The sequence below is a fragment of the Terrapene carolina genome, unplaced genomic scaffold (assembly GCF_002925995.2).
Source record: "Terrapene carolina triunguis isolate 2854851 unplaced genomic scaffold, T_m_triunguis-2.0 Scaffold66, whole genome shotgun sequence".
NCBI classification, from domain to species: Eukaryota; Metazoa; Chordata; order Testudines; family Emydidae; genus Terrapene; species Terrapene triunguis.
In genome coordinates this window covers 97,471,141-97,490,833 of record NW_020664417.1, presented here as the reverse complement: position 1 = coordinate 97,490,833, position 19,693 = coordinate 97,471,141, and the positions used below count along the sequence as shown (strand labels likewise).

The window sequence follows — 19,693 nt, the reverse complement described above, 5'->3', positions numbered from 1 at the left end:
TGTTAGTCTCTAAGGTGCCACAAGTACTCCTGTTCTTTTTGCGGATACAGACTAACACGGCTGCTACTCTGAAACCTTTCTTTACCCTGTCACCCCGGGTCGCACTCTGGCTGCTGCTTTTAACATGTGTGTTTATTGAGGAATAATTAAAATCAGATGTAAATTGACCAACTGACTCCATTTTGGACTGAGTCGGAGGCTGGTTGTGGGGCGGGTATGGATCGCAGTGCGGTAGGAATCGGTGTTGAAGTGGGGCGGGTCAGGATTCAGAGCAGGGTCTGGGGACCTGGATGGAACAAGGAATAATGGTCTCAAGTTGCAGTGGGGGAGGTCTAGGTTGGATATTAGGAAAAACTTTTTCACTAGGAGGGTGGTGAAGCACTGGAGTGGGTTTCCCAGGGAGGTGGTGGAATCTCCTTCCTTAGAGGTTTTTAAGGTCAGGCTTGACAAAGCCCTGGCTGGGATGATTTAGTTGGGGATTGGTCCTGCTTTGAGCAGGGGGTTGGACTAGATGACCTCCTGAGGTCCCTTCCAACCCTGCTATTCTATGATTCTATGCTGGGGAGATGCACAAAGGTGCGGCTTGGGGACTTGCTGCTTGTCTCTTAATAAGGGGGCAGGAGGCTGAGGGAGGAGTGACAGGAGATGGTAGCTAAACTATAGCTGTTGGTACGGCACAAACAGTATTGTTTGGATTGTTAACTTCCAAGTTATCCCCACTGTATATGCATGGGGGAGGTGGGAGAGAGGGAGTCTCCTCTCCCATCCCTCGAGAAGCCGCTGTAGTCTGGCTGCTTGTACTCTGGCGTGGCTGGGGACAACTGCAGTACTGCAGGTGGTTTTCTCTTCTCCACACTGGAGAAGATCTCTCTTCCCCCTTCCTCCCCCCCCACCAGAATGTTGGGAGGCACAGAGATGACCCCTGTTATAGTGGGGTCATGTAACAGTGCTGTACTCTGCAAGTAGTTCCATTTTAAGGGATGCATATTTATTTATGGTCTTCCCTTTATGATCTCTGCTATCCCAGATGCTGCACTCATCTCTCTCGTTCCCTACCTCTCCTTGAGGTTAATTGAACCCCAGGGTTTAATATGCATGTATAACACAACAAACATGTGCACAGTCCATTCCAGTGGGAACGGATGGATGGTTTTTTTTTTTTTTTTTTTTTTTAGGGACTATTTTATACTTACTGTACACAACAAACATACGGCTTGAGATATTCCTGAAAACGACCGTAGTACTGCGAACGCTTCTTGAATATATTAACCTGGCTTATCAGCCTAATGCTGAGCTAGATTTGAGGCTTTTCCCGTGCTGTCTCTTTGCATTTGCCTGGTGTTTAAACGTAGGCTAGAAAAGCAGCATTTCCAGATACTGTACCGCGCTGTGTATCAGCATGCAGGGTGTTTGTTCTGTTTTATATTATTCCCCTCCAGAAAACTCTGACAGCCAAAGGTTGCTAGATTGCATATCCTACCAATACAAACCGTAAGCAATTATTCCACGCTCCATCAGTTATTCCAGACCCTACACTCTGCTCTTCAGTTTCCCTTCTTAACCTGAACTAACCCCCCTCCATATCTCTCTACCCTCCTCCTGAACAGCCAGTCAGGAGTTCATCTTAACTCTGACCACGTTTATTGGTTACATGCCCATGCATTTTCACAGAGAGCTACCCGGGTGGTGTTTGACAGGGCTGGGGGGAGAGGTTTTTGGGTTGGGGAGGGGAGGGGGACTGTATAAGTGGCCTGGGTTGTGGGGAAGCCCGGTGATTTTGCTGTGGCACACATTGGTGCCAGCTGGCAAAGGGTTCGCTACTCTGCATGAGCAACTCCTAACAGGTCTGACAAACTCGCTGCACCTAATGCCGCTTTCATAGTATTTATCAATCAGTGGTGTCTTGCAAGGTATCAAATGAAAGCTTGTATCACGCTGATCATTGATACCTTTGCGAAACGTATGTACTGATGATATTTTTAAAAGTTATGTAGACCTACTGGAATTATGTTTTAAAGCCTGTAACCAGGTCGAGTTGACAAACCGGTTTCTTCCGGACAGGAGATAAGACCTGTGTCTGTCAAATGTAAATTACGCATTGTAAGCTACATCTGCATATGGCATAAACAGGGGGATGGGAAGACACCCGAGACTAAGCTACAAGGGGCTGTCGTGGTGCAAAGACCATGAACTTTGGGGTAGAAGAGGAAGGCAAAACGACACCTCGTTTATCCTTCACTGAGGAAGCAAAACGGACAGTGCTCGTTGCGTTCGTGAAAGCTGGATCCTGGCCAAGAGGGCTAGTGATGCTGCACGGATGCTTTAGGTGAGAAACTGCTTTAGACAAGGGCTCAACTTGAACAGGCTAAGTTTATGCTATAAGAAGTGTGTTGTACTTTTGTTTTATGTGTAGCCGGTGGTGGTTATCTTTGCTCGCTATCTCTTCAATCTTTACCTTTGTCAATGAACGCTATATCTGTTTACACTATAAGCAATTTACAGTGCTGTGGTGTTCTATTGGAGCTGATACTCAGTTGAATCAAACAAGCTGGGGTGTGTATTGTCTCTTTGGGGACAGCTTACCTGGTAATTACTGAGAGTGTCTGGTGATGGGCTGGACCCTACGGGGAGAGGGTTTTGAATTGTTTGGGGCCTGGGTTGCACCAGGTGTTAACCTGCAAGGCAAAGAAGGGGCTAGCAGAGCCTGAGGAGATTGGGTGGGTGGCTAATAGACTGGGCGTGTCAGAGAGCTGACACACAGTTTAATACCAGCGAGTCACTCTCTTGCTGGGGGATGGGGGTGGTAACATGATGACTCTCAGTCCTGGACACCCCAAGACAGCGTCACGTCTGCTCTGAGGTATTGGTACTTGAAGGTTCCCCCGACTTGCTGGCTAATGCGCTGGGGAGCAGAGCATTCCTGCACCAAGCACTAGCCCTTGGATGGCTCCTGACTGAGCTGGTGGTCGGATGCAGCGGAGGACCAAGGTAGTGGCATTGGAGGAGTCCTACAAGGGTCAACGCCTTTGTGCAGCCACATCAAGGTTCCCCACACAACCCAGGCCTCTGCTCTCCCCTCCATCTTCTCCCGCGTTCTAACCTCGTCTGCCTCCCTCGGCCCCATGTGCATCCCCGCTAAACCATTTAATCCTTCCTTGGCCTTGCTATCTCCAGCTGTTCCCAGGGTGCCTTCAGAGTCCCCTGCCGTACCCCGGCTACTTAGCCTGGCTCAGTAGAACGCAGCAGGGGAGTCTGGGAGTCAGAAAAACAAAATCTCAGGCAAAAAAAAAAGGGGCAAAAAATTGTAGACCATCTGTATGGTTTTTGTCTGTAGCTGAAATATCAGGCTGGCAGTGTTGGAAACGAGAAATACCTGCTAGACTTGGGCAGTACCGTTGGTTAATCTTGGTCAAGCTCAATTAGTATTTGGTAAAACTCAAGTCAGTATTTCATTTTAGATGTTCAAAACTGTCTTCTGTCCTAGATGTCATCAGAAGACCTTAGTGTGACAGCTGGTGGCCATTTAAATGGAGGAACCCTAATAAATGTGAGGAAAACTGGCAAAACTGCGAAGAGGCAACTTTTATAAGAGATTTCTGGGCTAAAACTTGTAAATTTGCATGCCATGGAAAATTCAACTAGCAAATCTGGAGACTAAATTCAACCATGAATGTGTGAGACGGAGGGTTTTTAGTTCAAGTGCAAATCTAAATGGACCATTAAGGATAGTGTCACTACCATAATTAAATCTTTAATTGAGGTTATTGCCTATTCACTTTTTAAAAGACAGGTTGATCAAGATTTATCTTATAGACAATAGCCTCTGCTTCGATTTTGAGCACCTCTTATTTAGTGATGACACAGCGTGCTCAGGGTTGAACAAGGGAGCCCCAAAGAGCTGACCTAATACACAGAAATGGAGATGATGTGATGTTCTGGGACCTTGAAGAGGAAAACAACTAAGGAGGTGTTGTGTTTTTTGTTTTTAAACAAAAAAAAAATTTGCATTTGTTCATTTACATATGGTATAGTGCGCAGGAAGTACCTGTACAGAAGGGACTTGCATGCAGGTCGCCGGGGTGTGTGGCTTTCACTTGAACCTGGAGTTGGTTTCAGAAGTGCGGCTGCCTCTAGGTAAACAGCCAGTGCAAAATCAAGCCTGAATAGAGAAGACGTGTATTCTCCTCCTGTCTCTCTACAGCAGATCCCTTGTAGTTCTGGTGGATCTGGTCCTAGAGTGAAATCTCTAACAAACTCCGACTTCTGTTGAGACACAAATACTAAATACTCTAGTTGTGCGTATGTGGCCCCATTGTTTTATTATCTGAGCACCTGCTAAAAGAATTAATCCTGAGCTAGAAACAAATCTAAATTAAATATTTTTTGCAAAATTCTCTCTCAATGGCAAACATAACCTTTGACTCTATGAAATGAATTTTAGTCATCATAGGGCATTTCCTAATGGACATCACAAAGCTTTCTCTTTACTGTACTCTGTCCATTAACCCTGTGTACTGTCAATAGCCTCTCTGCATCCAGGAGTTTCTGATTTGTTTGAGTTTGTGTAGACACAACTGTATGTATTGCTTTTGATGCATAAGAAGGCTAGACTCCTTGCAGCAATTTACTATAAGACTGTAGGTTACAAAACATCAGGCAAAGAACACATTGTCCAACTACAGTGGCTGTGTCTTTAAGAGATCTCCGCTTGATCTACCTTTGGCAGCAGTTTTTCCTCCTCTTCCTACATCTTCACATCCTTTTATTGTCATCTTTGTACTTCTGTCTGTAAGGTACAGTAGCTCCTCACTTCAGTTGGTGCCTGAATGCTACCAGGTTTCTTAAGGAGGAGCGCTAGCTTTCTCGATATTGTATCCAGCAAAAAGCATTAGCTCGGAAGTGCAGGGTCACTTTAATTGAATTGTTCTATTTTTCCAGAGGCAAATAGCTCTGACAGACAGTAAACCTCGGTGACTGCAGGAGAGAGATTCCAAGTTTAGGATAGCTGAACCTGCCGTGGAATGTAGATTGCTTTGAATTACTCAGCTTACTGGATCTCCAGTATCTTCATTCCCTAGTTGTTTTACTTCTGCAAACAGTAATCTCTCTGAAAGCAGAATTGAAGCATATACCTCTGGAATCTAATGGGTCATGCTCTCACTCCACCCATTTGCTACTCTCCAATTGGAAGTGAGGGAGAAAGATGCACTGGATTCATTAATATTGGAGCCACTGAGGAACCACAAGCCATTGCCTCTCGTGCCACCTGAACGTAAGTGGCATTAGGAACCGAGTGCTCAGGCTTATTGAAAGCTTTAGGGAAAGCAACAAACAAGATCTAAAGCTGTTTGCAATTTAGCAGCATCTTTCGTTAAAGAAGTAGTGCAGGTAAGTTAGTCTAAAAAAATCATAGCTTGCATAGAGGCACTGCTGTTGCTGGGTGATGGATTTAACCAGAAATCAAGTAATCTGTCAGCTCTTTAATTATTTAATCGACCAAAGTAAGACAATACTTGTGTTTCCATGGGTTTTGCTGCTTGGTAATGAAATCTATTGCTTGTTTCTCGTGTTCTAGATGCCTGTGTGTTTAGGGATGCAGAATACCTTTTTTGATTCTAATTAGACATCAGTTTACTGTATGTATCCAGAAAACAGTTAAAGAAATTGCATGGGGAGATACTAGCAAAGAGAGATGTTTTGTCTAAAACATTGTAACAATCTGTCCTTTACATATTGTGAAGTGTAAAAAGAATGAATATATAATACTTTCATATATCTGTCTAAGATGCTGGTAGAACATCCCTGCTACAGTGGCCGTGTAACTGATCTTGATGTACTTAAATAAATAACATTCCAGAAATGAATATTGTTAGTCTAACGACATTCTTTTACCTGAATATCAGGCCTCCTTCTCTTTCCACTATATTTTTGTTGTTTTTTGCTGCTGCTTCATGGAGGTTCATGGTATGTCAGGATGTAGAAATTCTGTCTATGTGTGGCTTGGTTTTGTTTGTTAGCCTGCCTAGTTGGTTACTTACTATTAATTTTCCCATTCCTCTGGTTTATGTAGGTGGTTTTTTTTTGTTTGTTTTTGTTTTGAATGTGCTGAGGCTGTCTTGTTCGCTTCCATAGGCTGCTTTCACTTTTATGGGCACGGAGAAATTCTGCCTTTCCACACGCTGTAGTATTTTTATGTCTTTTTTTTTTTTTTTTTTTTTAGTTCTGAAGCAGGGCCGAAGGTACTTTGGTCAGCTAGTCGGGTAATTCTGTCGGCACTCGGCAATGCTACTCTAGTTTTGATCCTTTCAGTGTTTCCGTTATAAAACTTGTTTTACGTGGGTCTACAGACTGGTCACTTTGAGTTCAGTGTGAATTATAGTTGGCCACAGGTTCAGACCAGATGGCTTTTTTTTTTTTTTGGCTTGCAGAATGTAAGTTGCAATAAAATTTGTCCAGCCACAGTTCTAGATGGAAACGCCTTTTGGTATTCGTCTCCCTTTTTTTTGTTTTGGCTCTTTGTTTTAATTAAAAAAGGTGTTTTTATTTTAAGAACGAATTTTTCTCATTAACACATTATATGGATTCAAACACACACCAAAAAGCTGGTTGACTGTCGTTTTACAAACTGTTCTATTCTGGGAGTCCAAGATGGGGACTTTAAGGACCATATTTTATTTTAAAGTAAATCATACAACAGGTTTAGCTGTCTTGCACCACTGTTTTCACAATACTCCGAAACACAAAAGGAGAGTTATACAGAATGACTTCACTGAGACTTTCTCTGAGACTTGACTTGTACCGGATTGTTTGGAGCTGGCAAGCACTTGCATTGGGCCCTGCATAGTAACAGTAGTGCACTCTGCCCATGGTGGTCTCTAATGTGAAAAAAGGCCTGTCGGTAAAATGACGGCATGCCGTGACAAAATTGTACAGAATACTGCCAGAAGTTGGATATTATCCTTGAAGGACCCCAAATGCCCAAACAAAGTCAGCTTTTTCCCAACAAAGTTAAAATACCACTATGAGATTGATAGGCCTCTGTAAGTACAGTCACTGGATGAAAAAGGGACTTTCAGTGGCACATGTGCTCCTAAGTCACTTAAGTGCTGTTGGAAATTCCACCTGAAGCGAAGAGCCTTAGCTTGGAGAACGCCTGGGTCTTGTCAGATGGTTGTAGCTCTGATGATGGGGTTCTTCCCACCCGCCACATGTAGCATTATGTCTGGAATTCAAGCCACAGATCCCAGTAGACCGGGACTGTGTTTTGAGGATCGAATGAAATTGTGCTGGATAGCAGCACTTTCTTTTCCTTTCATTCCGAGAAAAGTAAATGGCCCAAAGTTTTTATCTGTGTGTCAGCCAAATCCCGAGTGATCCTTGTTCCCTGGCTCCTCTTCTTTTTCCTGCTCACCTAATAAAAGCGCCTATTGTGTGTAAACCCCACACCGTTGTGCTGGACAGTAACTGTTGTAAGAAGTGCAGGAAGTGTGGAAGGGCCACAGTTCCTCTTGCTACGGTGGGACCCGTCACTCGTACATGACACCTGTAGAGGAATGCTGGCCAAGAGAACGATTTTTATTTTTTTTTTCCCCTTAAAGAAAAGAGTAGAATGTATTCTGCTAATGAAGCAGCTGCACGGCTCTCTGATTCTAAAAAGGGAGTTGTTTTGTAATCACCTCTGGGAGGCACCCTTGCATATTGAGCTGTCCGGTGGGCTAACTTGATGACTCAGCTTGGGCCGTCTGGTGCTTTTGGAGAAAATCTATCAACACGGCCTTTTTGCTTTGTTCTGAAGGCTGGGGTAGCACTGTCATTACTGCAGACAGTGACCTTTTGTTAAGTGGTTTTATTACTACTAAGGGGGCAGTCTAGCAAGCTCAAAAAAACCCAACAAGGAACAGTAAGGAAAATGCTTTGATACCAGACAAGGCTGATACCCATGTTTGTGTGTGGGTGTATGTTTGCTGGTGATTTGTGCAGTTATGAGGAGGTTGCCTGATGCATTATTTCAATATGATGTTTTCTCTCTTCACAGCCAGCAGTTGTGAAAATCAGATTCTCTCCCCCCCACCCCCCGCACACACTCACTTGTGGGTTGGGATTTCACACTTACCAGAAGGGTGTCCACGATTGATAAGATTTAAGAACAGCCTTTTTCTTCTTGCAATGGAAATGGGGGATTTTAAAAAGAGCACTGAACATACTCTTTGAATAGAATCCCCAGTCTTTAAGAGGTTAATGTCCAATAGGCTGTAAAAATACATTTTTCCCTCTGTATTCGTGTGGTAGACTTTGGGTCAAGGATGTAACTATGGTACATGATGATTATGGTTGTGGGTTTAGGGCATTGGTTGCCTGCCATGTGCCCTTGAAAACTGTACCTGCTTTTGTAGTGCACTTTCTGGGGTAGCCTGTGAAATGGGAGCGGATCGTTCTGAGACTCACTGAAACCTCAGAAGCGGTTTAGATCTTCTAGTTATAGGTGAGGGAGGTCTCTCCTGCAAATGCTTGGAAGTAGGTGCATTCTGTATTGGGTGGGTTCGTTATGGGATTGGAGCCCATTGTTAAGAACGGTGAGGAACATTTTGCATAAAGGGAGAAAACCCCCTAAGGAAAAGGCTAGATATTAAATGTATGTAGATATGGCTGCCCGGGTATTCTATTTAAAAGTGCCCAAGATTTATTGAAATGTCTGTTTGGTTTTCAGTAACAAACACATTTAACAAGATCGGCCCAGTTCCTGCCATGGCCCCATCACTTTTTACCAGCCAAAAGGGTGAGGGGAAGGAGAGGGGTGGTGTGGGGGTGTGGCCTCAGGGGGAAGGGACGGTATGGGGGCGTGGCCATGGTTCAGGCGCTGGTGGTCCCCTCACTTTTAGGGAGCTTCCATTGCCCCGGAGGGTACATGAACACTGCTCTGGGCAGGACTCATGGGAGGAGGGCTAAGGTGGCTTTCCATTCCTCCCCCCCACACCCCCCAACCTTTGCCTGTCCCTTATTCTAGGGAAGGGAGCTGTGCTGGCCCTAGGTGCAAGTTAAAAGGCCTAAGGAGTGCCCTTCACTTGTACCTGGCAGCCTGTGGGTCCAAGAGGCCGTTGATTTAGGGGCAAATGAAAGACGCACGTAAATCCAGACACGTCTATGATTCACAGAAGGATCAAACGCTGTAATTACTTGTCACGTCGTATTGGGCTATTCTAAAACCAAAGTTCTTTTTGGTCCATGCTTTGGCTGTCACTTAATTGGTAAATGTAACTAATACACTCTCTGTCTTTAAAATAAGGCTAAGATGCTTATAGTACTTGCATATAAATCACACTATGCAACTCTTTCATAGAATTCTAAGACTGGAAAGGACTTTGAGAGGCCATCTAGTCCAGTCCCTTGCCCTTGAGACAAGACTAAGGGTATGTCTACGCTTACCGGGGATCAACGCTGAGGTGATCGATACACCGGGGGTCAATTTAGCGGGTCTAGCGAAGACCCGCTAAATTGACCACAGATCGCTCTCCCGTTGACTCCCGTTCCACCAGAACGAGAAGTGTAAGGTAAGTCGATGGAGTCTCCCGTCGGCCCAGCGCGGTGTAGACATCGCAATAAGTCGACATAAGCTACAGCCACTCCATCTACGTTATTCATGTAGCTGGAGTTGCATAATTTATGTCAACATAACCCTGTAATGTAGACCTGCCCTAAGTATTATCTAGACCTGCCCTGGCAGGAGATTTTTTTTTTAAACCTGCTCTTAACATTTTCCAGTAACGCAACTCCACAACCTCCCTAGGCAATTTATTCCAGTGCTTAACCACCCCGACAGTTAGGAAGTTGTTCCTAATGTCCAACCTAAACCTCCCTTGCTGCCCATTGCTTCTTGTCCTAGCCTCAGAGGTTAACGAGAACAATTTTTTCCCCTCCTCCTTGTAACAAAATAATCTCAAAACACTTTCCAGAGTTAACGGGCAGACACTATTTGCATCTGCATATGGATCACTCACTGAAATGAGCCACCTCTGAAATAGAACACCTAACGAGTAGGTACCATGTTACTGTCACGGGAGTGATGTTGCTAATGAGATGATGTAATGTTATTTGAGGAGGGGGGTGGAAACTACCATCCTAACACATGCTGTAAGCCTCCTAGCATGCCAAGTAGGAGTGTGGTTTTTCTAGAAGCCTGAACAGACTCAGTGAGTTGCGTCAATACATTTAGTAAGAAAAATGTAGTGCATCTTCCCATCTTGAGTACTTACAGAACATAGCAGCTGATGAACAGTGCACAGCACCAAACTGTTTAGGACACAAAATGAAGACCAGAATATCCAGTTGAAACTGCAGGAGGAATTTGGGTAGGTAGAACATACCTAACATCCTACTGTTTCAAAGAATGCCATAAGGTATTTGAAGAGCAGTAGGGATCAGGAATGCTGTTTTATGTCTCTTCTAAAAGACTGCACCTCCATCAGCACATCACCCTCTCACAACAACATATTGGGGTTCGATACTGACTTGGGTCTTGTCTTTGCTGACAAAGAGGTGGCTTTTAGTGCAGGATAATGAATGCACATGAGATAACTTGCTGCAAAAACACAGTGGAGACAAAGCAGTTTAGTTTTACCGCAAGGTAGACTAGGTGAGGTCCAGCAGGGGGTAGAGGTTGACCTTGCCTAGTGACCTCTTAGTAAACACAAGTGCCTTGTCCCCAGTGATTTTTAGCAAGAGGTAACTATCCCGTGTTTATCACACTGTGTTTAAAACAACAACAACCTCTTTTATGTCAGCGAAGAGACCGTCTCAGAGGAAGAGTCCTACCTCTGAGTGACTAACACAGCTTGTTGTCGTACCTGAGTGTTTCTTGGAGGGCTCCCATCCAAGTACTAACCAAGCCCAACTCTTAATTTGTGAGGAATGAGGAAGTGTAATAGGAGAGAGCCGCCCAATTTTGAAACATGGTATTGCTTGTTGCTGGTGTGTGTGTGTGTGTGACTTGTGTTTGTCCATCCTTTTAGTTGTAAGGTAACTATGTACATTAGAATGCGAGACTTGTAGGACTTAAGTACAAAGACAAAGTATAGCCTGTGAATTTTTGGACAATGTTTGTGGATATTGTAGAATGTGTATATGTAGCTGTCTCTATGGAGACAGAGATGCATACATATACATATCTCTAAATATGTATATTATAGACAAATAATATTGTTGATAGTGTGTTGCCTGTCTACAGATGTAGAGGATGTAGTCCTTGCACCAATAGTTCACAATCTAAATTAGATGCACAATATAGTCAAATATATAAGATACATAAGCTGTGGGTTGAAAGTTTGAGTGGCACAGTATTTTAAGGTAAACTGTAGATTTGAAATATTTCTTAGACATTAACTGTTGCTGACTCAAGAAATCAGCAAAAATGAATCATAGAACTGGAAGGGACCTCAAGAGGTCATCTAGTCCAGTCCCCTGCACTCATGGCAGGACAAAGTATTATCTAGACCATCCCTGACAGGTGTTTGTCCAACCTGCTCTTAAAAACTCCAATGATGGAGATTCCACAACCTCCCTAGGCAATTTATTTCAGTGCTTAACCGCCCCGACAGTTAGGAAGTTTTTCCTAATGTCCAACCTCAACCTCCCTTGCTGCAGGTTGTGGCAAGTATTTTCAGTACGGGATAGTGCTCTCATGCTGGTCAAGAGCCTGAAAATAATGTTTTACAGACGTGTGTCCGGCCTCTCTCACACTTGAGTAAACAGTGCTACTGTACTGTTACCACGTTGACCCAAGTAGTTAGCCAGTGTTTGGGGTCTTGCAGGTTGTTTCCATTTAGGTGGAGAAATTGATGGAGTCCAGTATTTTGTGTGTACACATCCTTGGTAAATAAGCAGGAATTATTAGTCCTGTTTTCTTGAGCACAGTATGAATCAATCAGGGGACGTTTTCTTTGCTCACAGTTCCAAAACTCTTACGTCCAGCACTCTGCCCTAAAAGCTCTCTGTAGGCTTTTTGCCTAGGGTCTTGCTCCCAATGCTTGTTCTGGATGTCTCCTTGGCTTTCTGCTGCTGCTTCCCCAGCTTTGGTGCTTCTGCTGCATCTCTCCCACGCATACAGCTGCAAATGAAATCAGTCCTTTGCCCCCCTCTATTTATTATCAGACCCCTGGAAAAACCCTGGGATTGCATGGTGCAGCCACTGGCCAGGCTTGTATGAGGTCTAGTCCTTGGGTGGTAGTTTCCCATAGTTACAGCTACCTCTAAACAAAGGGGCATTTAGTTGTTTCCTCATTTCGCCTGAATGGAAGGCAGTCACCATGCCCAACAGCCTCAACCAGCTAGGGTGACTGCCCATCCCCAAGCATAGCATACATTCTTCAGTAGCTGGCTTACTGATGAAGCTGTGCCCTTCAGAAAGTGACTAGTGCTTTTAAGCCGAATGGCCCTGTGTTTTCAAAAATTACTGTGCATTTTCCATATACAAATGAGGCCCCTTTTTAAGGTGTGTCAAGCAGAATAGCTAAAAACTTAAGACACCCCCCAAATCAGTAATAACTTCTGAAAATTTAGGCTGAAAGGTTCCCCAATTAAAGTTGAAGCTTTTGTCAAGGGTACCACAAAGGCTCAGACATTCAAGGAATCTGCACATTTTAGCAGAGGTTCCTTTTGTTTTGACTTGGTTGGTGGTGTTTTTTTTTTTTTTTTAAAGTTGCTCTTGATGATGGGATTCAATAATCTAATCATCAGAGACCCAACCATCTTATCTTGGAGGCAGTTTGCCAAAGAGCGAGTTTTCTAGGAGATCTGATATTAAAACCTATCCTTGGTCAAAGCTAACTGCTACCGTCCGTTAATTTTAATGACTTGAAGCAATTTAAGGTAATTTAATGGCTTTTGAAGGGTATTTTTGTGGTACCAAAAAAGCACTTATCTGGATACTCCGTATCTTCTAGTGCAGGCAGGTTGGAGATGCTACCAATGAAGATGTATAAATATATACTTTAAAACATTTGGCATGCAGACATCCTGTTTCAAATTTGTGTGTAGCCTTAGTCTTGTTTCTTCTTAAGAAAGCAATTCTTTCATTTTTAAAAATGAGGAAACGTGATCTATCATTAGCAAAACTTATGGGAAAAACTTTCAGTATTTATTGAGCAGATGTAAGAAGTCTGCAATAAATTTTGCACGTTGCTTTCTTTAACATGGAAGGGTGCATGCTGGCAATCCATTAGACAGAGAATTATGTTTTACATCAAACGATGCTTGGGTTGGAGGAAAGCTGTTGCCTCAGAAGATGCCAGCAGCAGAACATTTTTTTTCAATCATTTTTTTTGAAAGTATCCAGAGAATGTGTGTTTATTTGTAATCTAATAATATTGCGCAGCTCAAGAGAGCTTATTACTAACCTTGATAACAAGAAAGTTAAAACTGGTTATTAAGGGAATTGCTAGAACACATCTCCCCGAGGAATTTAATAATGGAAGATGGCATAATGGATTTTTGTCTTTTCATTTTGTTGTTGGATGCAAATGTAAAAATGTAAGAAATCAGGAAGTACAAATATTATTGTCCTCATTTCTCTCTGCTGGGATTGGCCTATTCATCTTTATTGTGGGCTTTTCTGTTTTTGTTTTTGAGACCAAAAATCCTAAACAGCGACCTAAGTTAGAATTTCCTACCTGACCGGCAGTGCCAGGAATTGAACCATCAAATTCTTTAAACTTTGTACATTATGTCTGAGTCATTGAAATGGCTTGAAGTCAAAGGGCGGTTGTTTTTCTGAACGTGTTGTACATCTTCTAAATCTACAGAATGGATATTAACATTTACCATTTGCAGCTTTTGATTAGAGGGCCATAACAAGCTGTGAACTGAATATACATAAAATCTGTTTTAAAAAAAAAAAAAGTTTAAAAAGCAAGGAAATCCTAATACTTCAACATTTTCTAAATAATCCTAATTTAAATAGATACTCTCTAGGGAGCAAGAAGAGTTGGTTATGCATGTTTTTGACCGATGAAAAGATTTGAAAGAGAAGAAAAACACAGTTAAATTGCCAAAAAGTTGAAGCGTGATTACTAGGGTTTTGTTGGCAACTAAATAGGAGGAAGGTAGTATTTTCCTTTAGTGAGCAAAGGAGCCAAAAACATAATTGTTTCTTCCTAGAGCAGCTAGAATAATCTACACATGTAACTATGTTGGAGGAAGAAAATATTTTTTTTTCTATTGATAGTCTTTCCTAAATACTGAATTTACTATGTTGCTTACAAAGTCCTTGTCTGTAAAACTGAAGTGGGCAAGGTAGTTTGGAGTGTTTTTTAAATATCCTTGAAACCATTTTTCTTTATGGATCACTGTATGTATCTCTCTTTTGTCTCTGATCTAATCTCTCATTTTATAGCACTATGCTACTTGCTACACATATGAGGCTTTTCTTCTGAGTTTGCCAATCTTGAATCTAAAATTTAGGTTATAATCAGCAGAGAGGGAATGGGGGTAAAGAAGGACCACTGTCATAATAAGACTATATGGCTTAGGGATTTATGTATGTGTAGGGTGAAATCCTGGCCCTACAGGAATCAAAAAACTCCCAAAAACTTCAGTGGGGCCAGGAGTTGACCCATAGTTTGGTAAATAAAGATAAAGGTAGGAGATTGAATACTATTAACTCCCTCATTGTGTTTTAGGGTGGTGGCATAAAAATAGGTTCAAAGACACTTTGTAGAAGAAATGAATGCAGAGGGTAGGAAAGCTGGCTTCATTGGTGGGATGGGTGCCATACGAAATAGATCATTAGTTATTTTCTTTGCTTATAGGGTTTTAAAGCCCTAAGCATTAAAGTGTGCCAACAAAAAATATTTTGCTAAACATTTAGAGTAGAAAGATCTCCATAGTTTACTATGGAATTGTTAATTGCCTTGTTTGAACTTGAATCTCTTCATAGCGCACCCTCTTTTACTGGGGTTGTTTTATATACAGGATTCTGCTCCTTTAATATCAAACTGGGGCTTATCTATCTGGATACTTGATTCTGTGTGGATTTTATTATTTTGGTCTTTTGTTGTTGTTGTTTTTTCAGGAAAATGGTAAGAATTAATACATAGTAGACTTGATGGAATTTTTAAAAAATGTTTGAAGACCCAACAGCAAGAAAATGATGGCAAACTGTAGTGCTAAAACCAATCCTCCCAGCAGAGTTCATTCATTTCCATGAATGCAATGTGAGCCTTTCTGTTGATAACTCTGATCTCAAACAAGCTGATACAGAACTGTGGACACCTCAAGGGAGAACATAACAGTTCTGTTACAGACCTGAAGAAGAGCTCTGTGTAAGCTTGAAAGCTTTCTCTCACCAACAGAAGTTGGTCCCATAAAACACGTTGCTTCATTGTCTCTCTGATATCCTGGGACCGACACAACTACAACGCTGCATACTGTTACTTCCCTGTACACTTTGGATTTTGTTACTGTATGATTTAAAATATTTGCATGAAACAGGACCTCTTGCTTCCTGATTCCATCTGCTTCTGCTACTTCTATCCCCACCTGCAATCAATCTTTCCGCAGCTGTGTCACAACTGGTGTCTGCTTATAGGACTATGATGTACAAGTAGAGATTTGTACCTTCAGCTGAGGTTCAAGCAGGAGACACAGATGGACTCTCCTTGCCTGTACCCTTAGTAGCAAAGAATAAAAGGGGAAAAACATAGAAACCATCTATGAGCAGATTTGTTTTAAGTCACAGGTTCAATATTTTCCATAAGTCACTGCTGGCTCTTTGGTTAGAGGGTGACCTGAGAGGGGGATTGTGGGACTGTTCCCTACAGTATAACTGGCTAGTGTTTCATTGTCAAGATTTAAACGTTTGAAGTGACGGTGCTGCCATCATTACCCTTTGAAGATTATTCTGATACTCTGCCAGAACCTTTCCATTTCTTGTGCCACCCTAAATAATTGTTCTCTCTTCACTGTTTACACCCTGCAAATACTTTAGATAGATCTGGTCCGTCGGAGTCATTGCTTTGCCGTATACTGTATAAAGAAGTGTGGTAAACGTGTAAGGTTCTAGACACAAACTATCCGTAAACATATGTTTCCATGTAATGAAAAGAGACCATACTTTGTGTTCCAACTTAAATAGAATATTTTAAATATTTATTAGACACAAAATGCTTTTAGGAAATCAGATTATGCTGAAAATGTATTGATCCGCTGGATGCTGAGAGAGAAAAGAGATGGGCCCTAATTCTGCAAACATTTATGTACATGCTTAAATTTTAAGCACGAGTAGTCCCATGCATACATTTTGTGCGGGACTGGGCCTATAATCAACACATATGTAAACATTTTTATCTCACAGGCTCCTAAAGCATATTCCAAACCTATTTGGGATACAAAGTAATAAGTTCAGCCACTTCTGTGTGGGTGGTAATAGCTGTCCATTGCTACGCAATAGTTTTAAGACTTTACCCAATTGAAACCGTAGGACAGCTTACGTAATGAGAATGCAATTACTGGAGTTGGAATTTAGCCAAGACATTCCAGGGTTAACACCCAACTTTTTCAAAACGTGCCACAGGACCTTTAATTACCAGGTTAAAACCTTGGTTTTATGACTCATCTGAAAAACAGCATTTCCAGCATAACTGTCCCCTAGGCAACATGCTTGAGCATTGGTTCGTTATTTACTCAAGGGAAACAGTGCCACCTAATGAAACCCTGCTCCTTATGGTAGTGCCCTGGCTTGTCCCTTTTTGTTTCCCACCCAAGTAGTGATCAGGCCACAGTGCTACTTAAGTTGTGATAAAATCACAGCCCAGGAGGGATGCTGCAGATATGAGGCACTTTTAATATAGAATGCAACAGACTTTGAACTCCCTTCATTCATCAGGTTTTATAGATATGAAGTATACAAACTCCTTACTCTGCTAGACACTAAATTAATGGACTGAACATAGAGACTGAATTTATGGCTTATTACAACAATCTGTAACGCACTACGGGCTAGTCTACACTGGCAACGCTAAAGCTCTCCCAGCGCTGTAAAAAACCCACCTCCACGAGGAGCATATCTCCCAGCGCTGGGGCACTGTCTGTACTGGTGCTTTACAGCGGTGAAACTTGCTGCGCTCAGGGCAGGGCTGCCCGGGGGGGCAAGTGGAGCAATTTGCCCCAGGCCCCCACGAGAATATAGTATTCTATAGTATTGCGACTTTTTTTTAAGGAAGGGGCCCCCGAAATTGCTTTGCCCCAGGCCCCCTGAATCCTCTGGGCGGCCCTGGCTCAGGGGGGGGTGTTTCTTTACTCCCCCGAGCCAGAAAGTTGCAGGGCTGTAAATTGCTAGTGTAGACAAGCCCTAAACACCTCTGCAGTCATAGGACAAAAGGGGGGGTAACAGGCCACTCGACCTTGAATGGTCCCTTACAATATGTGCTAACTACTTATGCTAAACAATCTGTTCCATCTTGCATTTTGCTATGACGCTGGGAAGCACCTTTCCCAGACCGGAAGAAGAGCTCTGTGTGGCTCAAAAGCTTGTCTCTCGCCAACAGAAGTTGGTCCAATAAGATGATATAATCTCACTTTCCTTGTCTCTCTAATATACACACATATTTCTATAATAAAAGGTATAGGCTTTGGTTAAAATAAATGCAGATTCATATATTTGTGTTATTACGTTGGCCATCAGAGGATAACCATGTTAGTTCAGGAATGCAATGGAAACGTAATAAATATGATGTGGAGGAGACTAGGGAGTTGAAATAGAAAAGAGCCCCTTAGTTCACAGTCTGATTTATGATTTCAAAATGTTATGAAAGCACCTGTGACCTATTTTTATTTAAACAAAAAAACTATAATGCACAATTTTTTTAATCAATTCCATCAGACCCTTGATATGTGGACTTCATGCTTATTATAAATTGAGAGTCTAGGCCAGGGGTAGTCAATTATTATTATTATTTTTTTTTTTTGTGAAGGTCCAGATTTCTTGGTCAACGTATAGTCAAGCTCCAGACTCCAGAGAAGATGATGATGATAAATACATTTTTTTTTTCCTGGGTCCATTCAAAAGCGTCTGGCAGTCTGGATTTGGCCGTCGTTCCGCCTATTGATATCCCTGGTCTAGGCTTTCACTATTTTGTGGCTCTTCCATCAGGATATCTTATTTTTTTTAACTTGATCTGTTTCTTTTAATGTATGTACGCAGCAACTGAAAAGAAGTGCCTATTGATTGCTCTAGGTGCCTGACTGGGCCTTAAGAATGGAGAGCTCCTAAATCACCCTTCAGTCATTAACATAACAACCATATTTTCCCGTTCCCTCCCAGCTGGATAAAACAACTGACTCTTTTTGGGGGCATCTTTGGACCCTGGTTCATTGCTTGTCCAGCAGCCCAATCGTTTTTCTTACTCCTCACTCTCCCTCTTGGGGAAGCACACGGTTATTTCTGCTTTGTCCTGGGCTGGTCTCTGGGTTCATCCTTTTTAACTTGTGTTCTTTAAATAGCCCCAAGTGTATGAACACTTGGAGCAAATGGAGCCAAATGGAAGTCTCTGAGAGACATTTGGCAGTGACTGATGGGGTGAAGTTACAAGCTGGATGTAAGTTGGTTCGAAAATGAACATAAGCAGTGAAGTAACCGAACTTGTATCCTTCTGGCATTTAATGCACCAGAGTCTCTGCTGGCGTAACTCAGCTTATGTCAAATGGAGTTATGCCAGCAGCAGAGTTGGCCCTAATTGTGCAAAATGAGTGTAACCTCTGTTCCATGTGGGTTGTGGGAGAAGGGTGATGGGTAGGGTATTTGTAGCAGGAAAATTAAGTACCAGGATCCTATACTGTAAATTAAAGAGACCTGCTTCACGTTGTTTTATACCATCTCTAATACCCATAGGCCCAAATTTCTGTCTATGGCACTTGTTTTGCACACCTGCTGAATGCCAGATCACTGCAGGTTATGCCCTTCTGCCTCTTTCACCTGTCTTCTGACTAGCTTACACCGCTATTTACAAACCAGTGAATTTGACCCTCAAATACTGCATGTGGCTGCTATGTGAAGTGTTGTTCAGGTGAATGTTTTAATGTATTCATGAGTATTTAGAGCTCCATTTCCACACCTTTTATGGTGAGTTGAACTGAAGAAGAGTTACACCTTGGCCAGTCCCTGGTATAAAGAAGGTCCTCAGTGGTCCTAAACTAGGGTGACTACCTATCCCAAATTGGGCAGGACAGTCCCAAAATGCAGAGTTCAAGTCCCGGTCCTGGGCTGAATAACTCCGGGACAGCAGTTGTCCTGGATTCCCTGCAGCGCCGCCCTATGCCTGCCCCAGGCTCAGGGGCGGTGCCAGTCTCTTCCGGGTAGGGCTGAAGTGGGCAGGTGGGGGGGTCTGGGCTCCCCACAGCATCCCGGGCTCCCTGGGCAGTTCAGCTCTTACCATGGCCCCCAGCTTTGGCTTCCGGCTGGGCCGGAGGGCGGAGCCTCGGCAGGGAAGAGGAGGGGTAGGGGGGCGGGGCTCCTGCATGTGTCCTGTATTCACCTTTTGAAAAAGCGGTCGCCCTTTCCTAAACCAGCAATCTGAACTGTTTAGGGTGGGTTTAAAAATTCGACTTGGCCCAAATGCCAGAATTACACATGCATGACTAAGAGTAGGCAGCTAGCCCACATCATCATTCGGAACTGATGGGGCAAATTTCAGCTGGCTGTTAAACC

At 42.8% G+C, this 19,693-nt stretch overlaps 1 protein-coding gene across 1 annotated transcript in view; it reads left to right on the top strand.

Annotated features, from left to right (window-relative positions):
• SLC4A11 (solute carrier family 4 member 11) overlaps positions 1-19,693 on the top strand; it is a 170,534-nt gene that overhangs the window by 8,806 nt on the left and 142,035 nt on the right. The gene's annotated exons all lie outside the window — the stretch shown is intronic.